Raw genomic sequence first — 13,525 nt, forward strand, 5'->3', positions numbered from 1 at the left:
AGACTAATTTATCTGATCTTTATCATTATCTTTGTTTGCAAGTATTCTTTTCTTGTCAGATGGGGATGTTTGCTGCATATTCTCACCATGGAAAATAATCCAACAGAAATACAACAATACAACTCACACAGTGATGACGACTTGGCTATGTATGTGCACAGACTGATGTGTCATCTAACTTGATGATAGGCAGACAGACAGTTTTAACGGGCACTCATGGCCCAATCCAAACTTCAGATCTGTGAGCGTTACAAATGTTCTCACAAATCTCCCATTGACACTGCTGGATTAAAGATGACAGGTGATTGATGCTGATGTACTGTACATACTGCATTTACAGTAGTAGGTTCTAAACGGAGTACTTTGGGACTATCAATCATTTAATGTATACAATTGAATAGAATAATAAAAAAATGATGAAGCAAAGAGACCTGTTTATTGGTGTGTGTGTGTTTGTGGCTCAGCCATGTGCCATTGGGTCACTCTCTCTTTCCACAGGTAGAGCCCTGCATGCAGACAGACCTTTGTGGGTGTGTCAGTCTGGTTGAGGAGGCGGGACAGGGAGGGAGGGGCGTTAGAAGAGGGGATCCACCTCCACCTGCTCCCTCCACAGGGTAAAGATCCTGTTGAAATATGACATCACTGTCCTCCTAAAGGTCAAGCAGCTCTGCCAGTGTATGAAGGCAGAGGGTTGGAGCTGGATGGGGAGAGCTTGAACCAGCAGTGTCCTCCACCTTTACACGTTTACAGCTGCAGGGAAAAAGAATACCTGGCTGCTATACTGACTTTATTTCTATCACACCCAGACAGACTCCCTCTATTTAATGAGATCTTGTGAAGCGCATTGAATTACAAAGTGTAAAATAACATCTCACTTCCCAGATACATTATGCCCATTATGCTGTCTACCTCCATTTTTCTGTTATTGTTGAAGAACACTGTAACGGTTTTCCTCCTCTTCTGAGGAGGAGTAGGAAAGATCGGACCAATGCGCAGCGTGGTAAGTGTCCATATTTTAATGAAATTTAACTGAACACTCTGAATACAAAAGAACAAGATAAATAAATGAAAACAGAAACAGTTCTGTATGGTAAAACACAGACACAGAAAACAACTACCCACAACCCATAGTGGGAAAACAGGTTACCTAAGTATGGTTCTCAACCAGAGACAACTAATGACAGCTGCCTCTGATTGGGAACCATACCCAGCCAAACACAGAAATACAAAACCTAGAATACAAAACATAGAATGCCCACCCCAACTCACGTCCTGACCAAACTAAAACAGAGACATAAAAAAGGAACTAAGGTCAGGACGTGACAAGCACAATTATGTTTTCATTGGTTTGACACATGAATTAAAACAATACTATCAATAAAACACGTCTTCACTGGAAACTGTTTTTCTTCCTTTGCTAGATTACAAATAGATTATAAAAAATCTGTTCTTAAAGTAGTATGAAAATTCCGTCACCATTCAGTCAATATACTGGACCACAAGACTTCCTCCTTGCTTATTATCTCAAATGACCTCTGTGTAAATATGTATTGGTAAAGAAATATATGTTATTTATGGCGAGAGATAATTGCTGGTGTCTTGTCATCTGTCAGAAACACTGGGCCAAGGGTTGTTTCAAACTACATTCAAAGCTTTTTGTGTTCGGACCATAAATCTGTCAAGCTCTGCTATAAATCCCAGGCCTCTGAGGAAGCCTATTTGTGCACTATACGGATGTAGGATCTTAAATTGATCACCCTGCAAAGCAGGACTTTTAAAACATGTAGTGTATTTGAGGTTTAAAAAGGCTTTTAAAAAGGTTTATTTCCACATAGAAATTTTCGACTTGATTTTCCCTTACGAAAATTGTATTAACCCCTACACAAATGTCCATGAATTAAAATCCACATATTAATTCACATTTCCTGTTGCTGCAGGATTATTCTCCTGCTGTAGCAAACTGGCTCAAATTAAGATCCTACATATGTATAGGACTATAGGCTACATGACTCAGCACACTGTGCTGTGCTAGCCCCAAATCCTTTCCGTTACAAATTAATCAAAGACAGTGCCGGACTACCTGGTGCTGTAATTACAAACACAAAGTGTGACACGTTGACGGAGGGGATCAGACGCTTTAGATTTCTCACGGAGTAAATTACCACCCCACAAGTGGAGGAGAGAACGGATCTATTAGTGCAGACCATAATCCACTGGCTCTGTATGTCAGTTTCCTTACAAATAAGGATGGCTTGGGGCAGCAGCTCCAGTAACTCTGTTGACATTTAAGATGGCTTGGGGCAGCAGCTCCAGTAACTCTGTTGACATTTAAGATGGCTTGGGGCAGCAGCTCCAGTAACTCTGTTGACATTTAAGATGGCTTGGGGCAGCAGCTCCAGTAACTCTGTTGACATTTAAGATGGCTTGGGGCAGCAGCTCCAGTAACTCTGTTGACATTTAAGATGGCTTGGGGCAGCAGCTCCAGTAACTCTGTTGACATTTAAGATGGCTTGGGGCAGCAGCTCCAATAACTCTGTTGACATTTAAGATGGCTTGGGGCAGCAGCTCCAGTAACTCTGTTGACATTTAAGATGGCTTGGGGCAGCAGCTCCAGTAACTCTGTTGACATTTAAGATGGCTTGGGGCAGCTGCTCCAGTAACTCTCTTGACATTTAAGATGGCTTGGGGCAGCAGCTCCAGTAAATCTGCTGACATTTAAGATGGCTTGTGGCAGCAGCTCCAGTAACCCCGCTGACATTTAAGATGGCTTGGGGCAGCAGCTCCAGTAACCCCTCTGACATTTAAGATGGCTTGGGGCAGCAGCTCCAGTAAATCTGCTGACATTTAAGATGGCTTGTGGCAGCAGCTCCAGTAACTCCGCTAACATTTAAGATGGCTTGGGGCAGCAGCTCCAGTAACCCCGCTGACATTTAAGATGGCTTGGGGCAGCAGCTCCAGTAACCCCGCTGACATTTAAGATGGCTTGTGGCAGCAGCTCCAGTAACCCCACTGACATTTAAGATGGCTTGGGGCAGCAGCTCCAGTAACTCCGCTAACATTTAAGATGGCTTGGGGCAGCAGCTCCAGTAACCCCGCTGACATTTAAGATGGCTTGGGGCAGCAGCTCCAGTAACCATGCTGACATTTAAGATGTCTTGGAACAGCAGCTCCAGTAACTCTGCTGACATTTGTCTCAGCCGGATCGTCGGGCTCCCACACCTCAGCCAGCTCATCAGGCTCCCAGCTGACTCGTCCGGCTCACCCAGGTGGGACGCCGGGTGGCGCCCCTAGATGGGGAGGATACTGTCACGCCTGCTCCTGCTACCCCTCTCTGGCGCTCAAGGGCGCCAGGCAGCCCATCATTACGCACACCTGTCACCATCGTTACGCGCATCAGTGCTTCATGGGACTCACCTGGACTCTATTACTTTATTGATTGCCTCCCCTATATCTGTCACTTCCTCAGTTTCTTCCACGTTTCTGCATTAATTATGTTTTGTTTCCGCTGTCCAGACGCTGTCCTTGTTTTGTTCCTGTCCATTATTTATTAAATATTCACTCCCTGTACTTGCTTCTCATCTCCCAGAGTCTGTCCTCATAATTTAAGACGGCTTGGGACAGCAGCTCCAGTAACTCTGCTGACATTACTCTTTCTAACCCCTTGTGAAAAATGAAACAATCGATTGATCATAATTTGATTTGAGTCCACTTGAACTGGCAATCTCAGTTGGTTTAGAGGGCGTAAATAATGCTATGATTTAAGGTGGAACAATTAAGGTGAAGTGTCTTGCTCAAAGGTACCTCTTGACCAAAGGTAGATTTTGGTCAAAGCCTAGGCCACTATGCCTACACTAGCCTCACAGTTTATTATTTAAAATAGTTGTTGTCTCATACACTAAGAATAGTGAAGCTATGTAGAATGTATGACAACTTGCCTAGTGTAATAAGGCAAGCTTAAAGTTGCACCAAAACCTACTTCACAAGATTAGGCTACTGTATTATGCCTAGTTCCCACTGTGTTCTCTCAGACTCCAGCGAGCCAGTCCTGCCAAAACACTGAGCTTCAGTTCCCACGCTCAAAGTCCTCAAATAGTCTTGCATTATCTCCGACTTGTTCATCAGACACTCTACCTGTACAGGTCCTACATCCTCCCTTTCATTTCCTCTCACCCAAAGGACTCTGTTAGTCCAGGACGTGGCTAACCAAGTAGATTCTTCAGATTCTCCTGGGATCATTCTGCTAAGATGACATCAAACTAGTGGTGGCTGATGACGTAAAAAGTGAGGGAGAATGATGGATGAAAATAACGTTGATAAAAAAGATAATTATGGCAGCAGATGGATGGTTTTATTTACAAAGATAATTGTGGAATGATTCATATGTTTTTTATCCCCCCCCCCCCCCCCCCCCCTTCAGATCTCAGACGAGGACCATTCTGCGAGGATACTCGTCTGCAATCAAACCAAGGGGCCAAAGAAAGAAATGTGAGTAATAGGAATCAGGGAAAAGAGAGGGTAAAGTCTAACACTGACGTCATTGTGACTGAGAAGGTCATATTGTTATGGGTAAACATTGATAAGATATGAAGACATGGGCATAACAGTCTTTAGGGAAAACTCTGACTGGAATTGTGAAGTTGTGACCCTCCCACATTTTCAAAACCCAACCTATGATTAGCATGGAAAGTTATTGCTTTTACAACTAATTTCAAATTATAGAGAGCACACCATGCAAGAGTGTGCAGACCTGTGTTTAAGAAACCTATACATTATGCATTAATTGCAGAACAAGAAAAGGAAGGGTGATGTTATAATTCTCACCTAAACAACTTTTTATCCACCAACAATAACTATCAGCCTTTTACTATTGAGTTGCACCGGGGAAAACACATTGCTCTTACCATGTCAGTTTAACCGGAGCTGACTGTGATTTGTTTAGAATTGAAGGCACACGTAACCAGCATAGCTACCACAGCATTCTGCAGCGATACGCCATCCCATCTGGTTTGCGCTTAGTGGGACTGTCTTTTGTTTTTCAACAGGACAATGACCCAACACCCAACCTAGACATCCAAATTACACTGTACCTTAGTCCAGCCATGGCAAGGTAAGAATCACTCAATAGAACTAATTATAATAATAATATTAATAATATTAATAATAGGCTAATTGTTGCCGTAGATATAGCTTACACGTGATGATAAGTGTTTTTACTCTCTTTTCTCAGCTATAAGGTGTAAAGAGGAATTGTATGTTAATCTCTTTCAACAACTGTGTGTTTGAGATTCCTGGCAGGCGAGACTTAATGAATCACAATGGCTACTTCTGCAATGCATTCTCAGTCCTAAAAAAATAATATTCCTGAGACCTAAAACATGACTCGTTGTTTTTAAGATAGCATTCCTATCTGTCAAGACCTTCATACTCAAACATTAGCCTACAGAAATTTCACAAATGTCTTCTACGCAACATTATTTTTGGGGTACTCATTATTTTTAAGATAACATTTAAGAAAGTATTTCTACTGAAATATTCCAGAAATGTCACAAATGGCTTCCATCCACCAGCATACCATGTTTTTTTCACAACGTTGTAATACTGCCACTTATCATCACATGTTCATGTTCCATTATGACACTGATCATGCTAATAATGCACCTTAGAAGCGGGGGAGATCCTGCATGACTGGGGAGGGGAGGGGAGGGGGGGGGGCAGTTGACTAATCTTTCTCCTGTTTGCCTCCATGGCCCTTGTAAACAGAATACAACTTTGCTTTTAGGCAGACCTTCCTACAATGTGACACATACAAAAAGACAAGTCTTTAAAATCTGCTCTTGCCTGTCAGAGCCAGCCAGAGGTATGGACTGAGTCACTGAAAGGAGCTAAGAGACAGTAGAAAGATTTGGGCTTGAGGTATGGCTGAACACTGTCTGCCGACCATTGGAGTCACGTAGGATAGAACAGGAACTTGGAACTTCACTAGTTTTACTTCAGCTTGGAAGATAAACATCTGCAGTGTCTGCAGAATGAGGCACCAGTGACAGACCTGAGCCTGTCTTCTCAGAGTACAGTACACAGGGGGAGTGGGGGCACCAGGCCAGCCATGAGCAGCCACGCCATTCTTACAGTCAGAGTTCTCTGAGGAGGAGCAAGAGGGGAGTCTGCTGGGTTTGGAGGAGGAAGAGGAGGACAGTGGCAGCGAGGACAGTGAGGCTGTTTCAAAGAAGTCTTCTCCAGAGAGCGAGGGGGGCACGGCCGGCAGCTGCCAGGATGAGAAGAGACCCAGTCGCCCCGTCCGCTCCAAGTCCCGTCCCGCCTTGTGGACGGCAATGTTCGTGAGCATAAATGCATCCTGGACCACAACCAGTCATTCAATGCGCTGCTCATTGTGCTCAAACATGACCTCAATGGCAAACGGCTGTCCAAGGTTGCCACTCTGAGGCATGCCATCAATCACATCTCTTCGCTGACATGCTTCCTGCTCTCCCACCCCAGCCCTAGCACCCTGCCAGGAGGACAGACACCCTGCACCCACACAGAATGCCTCAGAGAGCAGCCCTCGGCTGGGATTGGAGAGGCCATGCTGGACCTGGGGAAGGACAGGGAGAGAGACAGACCCCGGTGGAGACCTACTGTCTGCAGTGTAAGCCTCAACACCACCAGCAGTCCCGGCTGGATCACGGTGCCCACAAGTCTCCCATCACTCTGCTTCCAGAGCTCCAGCTCTATACAGACACCTCAGGAGGGGGACACCCCAGCCCATCGTGCTTGCCCTCCCCATCCTATGCCCACTTCTCCTCCACTGGGACCCAGCTCTACACACCCTCACACCCTCAAGAGGACTTGAGCAGCCCCCTGTACTTCAGCAGCTGTGAGTGGAGATGGGGGTCAGGGTACCCATTTGGAATGAGGGCCACCTGTCATCCGTACCACACTGACAGCTTCTCAGACTCCTATCCTGCCGTGCCCTTCAAGTGGCAGCCGGGTTACCTGCAAGGATCAGCTGGCTACCAACAGTTCCTTACAATGTACTGAATCTGGGTGAACCCAAGACATGAGCTCTACTGGAGGGCACCAACGTTAATGTCTACAATGATGTCAAACAGAGTGAAGCTGATGTGTGTATATGTCTATACTGTATATGTACTGTATGTATGGGATTGCAATGATGGCTTAGGCTATTTGGCTTTGCAAGTGGATTTCTTAGTAATGTCTTACACTTGTTTAAACAGATTGACAAAAGTATTGTTGAAATGGAATGTTACAGCAGAGGTTTGTAGAATACAGTATACGTTTTACATCCAATAGTCTCTAAAAGTGAAAGGAATGTGTTTAACATTTCAACATGTGTTTGTAATTCACAATATAATGTAATAAAAATAGCTACTGAATGAGCTGTATGAGTTTAGTCTTAAAACAGAGCATGAGAAAGATGACTGTGTTCTCAATGAGAGAATCATAGTGCTTCCTTCCCCGGCAGCACACATCTCAGAAAGCAACTTATTATTATAAAAGTGTCAGAATTGTGCCTATGCAATTTGTATTTTTGTAAGAATTGAAAGATAATTATGTAATATTAAAGGGAATAAATCATGTTCGGAACATTATGAATCGCCCATACTTCTTTGAAAATGAATAAAGGCATTGCAATCAATATTTCTAACATAAGATAGTTATTTTCCATGATTACTTATACAGTTGGAACTTATTGATAATTATTTGCATGGTTGGTTTTTTACCCCTGCTTCTCTCCTTTGAAATGAGTAGGTTACAATGCACCTCCTTGGCTCTTCTCCGAGACATTGAATGTCACACTCTGTCTCTCATCCTTTAATTAGCATTGCCAACCACATTCCTTTTCGGTCAAGGACTGTCATTCAACTTGAAATGATATGAATGGAGTAATTATGGATGTAGACATCCTTGCAATGTAATTTACCACGAACTAAGCTGTTTTGAGCAAATCAAATGCCCCCATTTCTGATTCTCACCAGAAAATGGCAAAAGCGTGTGTGTGTGTGTGTGTGTGTGTGTGTGTGTGTGTGTGTGTGTGTGTGTGTGTGTGTGTGTGTGTGTGTGTGTGTGTGTGTGTGTGTGTGTGTGTGTGTGTGTGTGTGTGTGTGTGTGTGTGCGTGCCTGGGTGCGTGCCTGGGTGCGTGCTTTTGTGTGTAGTAGAATAGAGTGATAGAGGGAGGTGTTTATGGTACAGCTATACAGGTCCTTTACATCCCTGATTCAGGAAGGCCTGTGCCGTAAAGTCTCTGACCTCTAAGTGTTTGTGAGTGGATGAGCAATTGGCAGCATGCCTTCTCTTGTCACAAAGCAAGGAAACTCACTGGTGAATGAATGCCTGAGGTGTGCAAACAGAGGAAACGGGCTGCAGGAGAGAAGTGATCAGGGGCAGGTATACAGTAGGTTGTGGTCAGGATCATAGCAAACTGATTCCAGTAAAAGCAAGACAAATCAGGAAGCAAATCGAGTAGGAAGAGGAACAGAGGCAAAGGGCTTTAGTCTACTAGGGCCAAGGGCCGTACTCCCTTCCTATTTCCCTCCTCTCCCCCCTTCTCACCCTCCCGTTTCCTAGGGATGTGAAACACTGTATTACCCAGACAGACAGGCAGACCTAAACTGTGAACTTGTGTGCCCTTTTATATATGAGCTGTAATTTAGTATGTCTCCATAACATGACTTGACAAGCATGGACACTTACATCATCTCTAGTACAAAAACCTGATCAACCATTTAGTTTTTACTGTTAGTGCCTCCCAGAGGGCAGTCACATCTTTCACACCTACTAATGTACAGTTCGTATAAGTCTGAATCCTGAAAATGTTGTGTAGCGTTATAGATACAGATATGGAGGATGCGGTTTCACTGTTACTATTACGATGGTGATTTTGAGTAATCTGATCAGTTGGTTTACTTTTACAGATCTACATTGGTGTTGCCCTTTCCTCGGCCACCCACCAAGGCTTCACTCATATCAACAACACACGTTTTGGAAGGGTGACCCTGCAAAATGACTGTTGCCCAAGCAACCCCATACCTGTAAGGCTATGAACACTCATACCTACAGATATTTTACAACAAACCTGTTTGCAGCGAACATGTTACCAGAGTAACAATTTGAATCAACATTCCAAAATGTTACAGTGAAACATCAAACATCTACTTTTTGTAAGGATTACTGTGGCTTTTTAGCAACAGTATTAAAACTGAAAACGACTTAGCTATTCCAACTAAATATAGTATAAAGTCTACATGGCCACTTGATCATTTTTAGCGGCAGCTTAGACCAGAAACACACTATCTTCTCGAACAGTCGTGGCTAACACAAAACAAATGGAATATGTAAGCTAACGTTGCCCAACGTTCGCAAACTATTTCCCTTGTTGAACACACCTCAGGTAAGAAAGCAGACACAACAGTGCCACAGGGGAAAAAAAAGGTCTTGTGATGAATGGGGGGGGGGGGGGGGGGGGGGTATTTCATTTCAGATTTAAAACTGAAATATTGACAAACCAAAATACCTACATTTGAAGTACTCCTTCATATGGAGTAATTTTGGTCAAATGTGAATGTTGCTTAATGTGAATTCCAGGCTGAGAGACACAATGTCCATGGTACTTCCCATCTCTTCTGTTATGCAGTCAGAGTGAGAGCCTTCAGAGGGGAGGGAATGTCCTTTTTAACACTAGAATGGTGTGTAGAGTGTCTGTGTCTGTCCTTCCTGCAGGATGCTCAAAGTCACCACTGTCATTTGCCTCTCCGCAGTGACAGATCAGCAGTTGTGCTGGCTGGCTCCCTGTCACTGTCACCCCAGCCCTGATTAATGCTGTGGAGTGTGGCAGTTACACTTGGGAAAAGGAGTGCAGAAAAAACACCCGTCCTAGACGATTGTCTCATTCTCTCCTCTCTGCTGCCAGCTCTCCACTGGCTCGCTAGTCCAGTCCTGACAAGTGGGAGACGGGAAGCGTTTTTTCACTGTGCCTTCCAGCTCCTACCTGTCTGCCTGCCGGACGGCCACTCACTCCCTCTCTCCCGTTCTGAATCCTTCACCTGTGATAAAATTACAGCATAAAGTTGAGGCCGCCCAACGAACCCATCGGCCCGTGGCCCTCAGACTCAGACACAGAGCCTCACCTCACACAGCTTTAGTAGTGCTGTCAGCTCATACTGAACCTAATATAAATATACATATCCTGGTATTGTGAATAACAGTGCCCTGGAGCCTTCCTGCACCTTCGTGGCTCTGGGTACCTGTGTCTGCGGCCACTGAGCCTACTCCTACTCCTTCCCCTACAACGTCAGCAACCTTCTGTCCCTGGTCTGGATCGAGCGGGTTTCTCTGTCTGTCGGAGGCCTGCACCATGTTATGAAACGTGGAAGTGGGTGGATGTTTTCGTCCTTGGGCAGCATCATGGTAAGAAATGTAAGTGTTCCAGGTGCAAAAACAATTTCTTATCCCGGAGCTCGAGTAAAAAACATAACTAAGCTGCTCCCGAATGTACTATGCCAGAACATGGACATTGATTCTATCGTAGTCCATGTGGGTTTTAATGACATCATGAAGGGCAGCTCTGAACAGCTGAAACTGGATTTCAAAGAGCTGATTGACTCTCTGCTAGACAGTAACAAAAGACCCATCATATCTGGCCCTGCGCCCTCTCTGAATCGTGGCATTGAGTGTAACTGTAAGGAGTGCGTACTCGCGGCAGAGAAGTCAGGCGCAGGAGAGCAAAGACTGTGTTACAACGGCGCAGTTTAATAATAAAAAATCACTGTGAACAAAAACAATAGATACAGTGGGACAAAACCCCTTCGCACGCCAGCAATAATGTGCACACACACTTACAATAAACATTTCCGGACAAGGACATGGGGGAAACAGAGGGTTAAATACACAAATATGTAATTATGGAATTGGAACCAGGTGTGTGGGAAGACAAGACAAAACAAATGGAAAATGAAAGGTGGATCGACGATGGCTAGATGGCCGGTGACGCCGACCGCCGCCCGAACAAGGAGAGGTACCGACTTCAGCGGAAGTCGTGACAGTAACATGAACATTTAGCAGGATTTGTTCTCTTTACAACTGGCTATGTGATTATTGCAGCTCAATGGGTGTAACTTTTGTTGACAATTTCGATACCTTTTCGAAACAATACACCTCTAGTTTAAATTACAAGGTTAATGAAATGAATAATTTTTGAATAAATGAATAACTTTTTAGTAACAGATGACATTCATATTCTGACTCTCTGAAACTCACTTAGACAATACCTTTGATGATACAGTGGTAGCAATACAATGTTATAACAGTTACAGAAAAGACAGAAATGGCAGTATCTGGAAAACATGTGTGAAATGATTGATAATGTATGTGATATTAACAGAGAGGTATATTTTCTGGGTGATTTAAATATTGACTGGCTATTAATAAGCTGCCCACTCAAGAAAAAGCTGCAAACTGTAACCAGTGCCTGCAAGCTGGTACAGGTTATCAGTCAAACTAGTTACAAACAGCACAGGAATGAAATCATCAACATGTATTGATCACATCTTTACTCATGCTGCAGAAATGTGCTTGAAAGTAGTATCCAGATCCATCGGATGTAGTGATCACAATATAGTAGCCATATCTAGGAAAACCAACGTTTCAAAGGTTGGGCCTAATATAGTGTATAAGAGGTCATACAATACGTTTTGTAGTGATTCATATGTTGTTGATGTGAAGAATATTTGCTGGTCTGTGATGTGTAATGAGGAGCAAACAGACGCTGCACTTGACGCATTTATGAAATTGCTTATCCCAGTTATCAATAAGCACGCACCCATTAAGAAAACAACTGTAAAAACTGTTAAATCCCAGTGGATTGATGAAGAATTGAAAAAATTGTATGGTTGAGAGGGATGAGGCAAAATAAATGGCAAATAAGTCTGGCTGCACAACCGATTGGCAAACGCACTGCAACTTGAGAAATCACGTGACTAAAATTAATAAGAAGAAGAATAAAATACACTATTAAACAAAGATAAATTACATAAAGAATAATAGTAAAAAGCTATGGATCACCTTCAATGAAATGTTGGGAAAAAAGGCAAACTCAGCTCCATCATTCATTGAATCAGGTGGCTCATTCACTACAAAACCGACTGATATTGTCAACTACTTTAATAATTTTTTAATTGGCAAGATTAGCAAGTTTAGGCATGAGATGCCAGCAACAAATGCTGACACTAAACATCGAAGTATATCTGAACAAATGAAGAACGACAGATAGCAGGTAGCTTAGTGGTTAGAGTGTCGGGCCATTAACTGAAGGTTGCTGGATCGAATCCCTGAGCTGACAAGGTAAAAATCTGTTGTTCTACCCATGTGCCGAAAACATGGATGTTGATTATGGCAGCCCCCGGCACCTCTCTGATTCAGAGGGTTTGTGTTAAATGTTGAAGACCCATTTCAGTTGTACAACTGACTAGGTATTCACCCCTTTCTCACATTACATCATTTATGCGGCAACATACAATACATTTTTGGACTCACCTTGTTGTACTGTGCTCACTTGAACAGGAAGGTGGCGCCTTGGTCCTTCGTGGGGAAATGTTGTCATCAAACTTTGTCATCAAAGTCTGGCATTCTCTGGATTTAGGTTGCTTTCAAGACAACCGTCAAAGCAAGGGCTGATTTCAAGGTTTTACTGCTAACCTACAAAGCATTAAATGGGCTTGCTCCTACCTATCTCTCTGATTTGGTCCTGCCGTACATACCTACACGTACGTTACGGTCACAAGACGCAGGCCTCCTAATTGTCCCTAGAATTTATAAGCAAACAGCTGGAGGCAGGGCTTTCTCCTATAGAGCTCCATTTTTATGGAACGGTCTGCCTACCCATGTCAGAGACGTAAACTCGGTCTCAACGTTTAAGTCTTTACTGAAGACTCATCTCTTCAGTGGGTCATATGATTGAGTGTAGTCTGGCCCAGGAGTGGGAAGGTGAACGGAAAGGCTCTGGAGCAACGAACCGCCCTTGCTGTCTCTGCCTGGCCGGTTCCTCTCTTTCCACTGGGATTCTCTGCCTCTAACCCTATTACAGGGGCTGAGTCACTGGCTTACTGGGGCTCTCTCATACCGTCCCTGGAAGGGGTGCGTCACCTGAGTGGGTTGATTCACTGATGTGGTCATCCTGTCTGGGTTGGCGCCCCCCCCTTGGGTTGTGCCGTGGCGGATATCTTTGTGGGCTATACTCAGCCTTGTCTCTGGATGGTAAGTTGGTGGTTGAAGATATCCCTCTAGTGGTGTGGGGGCTGTGCTTTGGCAAAGTGGGTGGGGTTATATCCTTCCTGTTTGGCCCTGTCCGGGGGTGTCCTCGGATGGGGCCACAGTGTCTCCTGACCCCTCCTGTCTCAGCCTCCAGTATTTATGCTGCAGTAGTTTATGTGTCTGGGGGCTAGGGTCAGTTTGTTATATCTGGAGTACTTCTCCTGTCCTATTCGGTGTCCTGTGTGAATTTAAGTGTGCTCT

General features: G+C 44.1%; 1 pseudogene; it reads left to right on the forward strand.

Annotated features, from left to right (window-relative positions):
- Nucleotides 1–6,103: 6,103 nt before the first annotated feature.
- Nucleotides 6,104–7,035, forward strand: LOC139385872 (class A basic helix-loop-helix protein 9-like; annotated as a pseudogene).
- The last annotated feature ends 6,490 nt before the right edge of the window (nucleotides 7,036–13,525 follow it).

This window comes from Oncorhynchus clarkii, chromosome 27 (assembly GCF_045791955.1).
Source record: "Oncorhynchus clarkii lewisi isolate Uvic-CL-2024 chromosome 27, UVic_Ocla_1.0, whole genome shotgun sequence".
Lineage (NCBI taxonomy): Eukaryota > Metazoa > Chordata > Actinopteri > Salmoniformes > Salmonidae > Oncorhynchus > Oncorhynchus clarkii.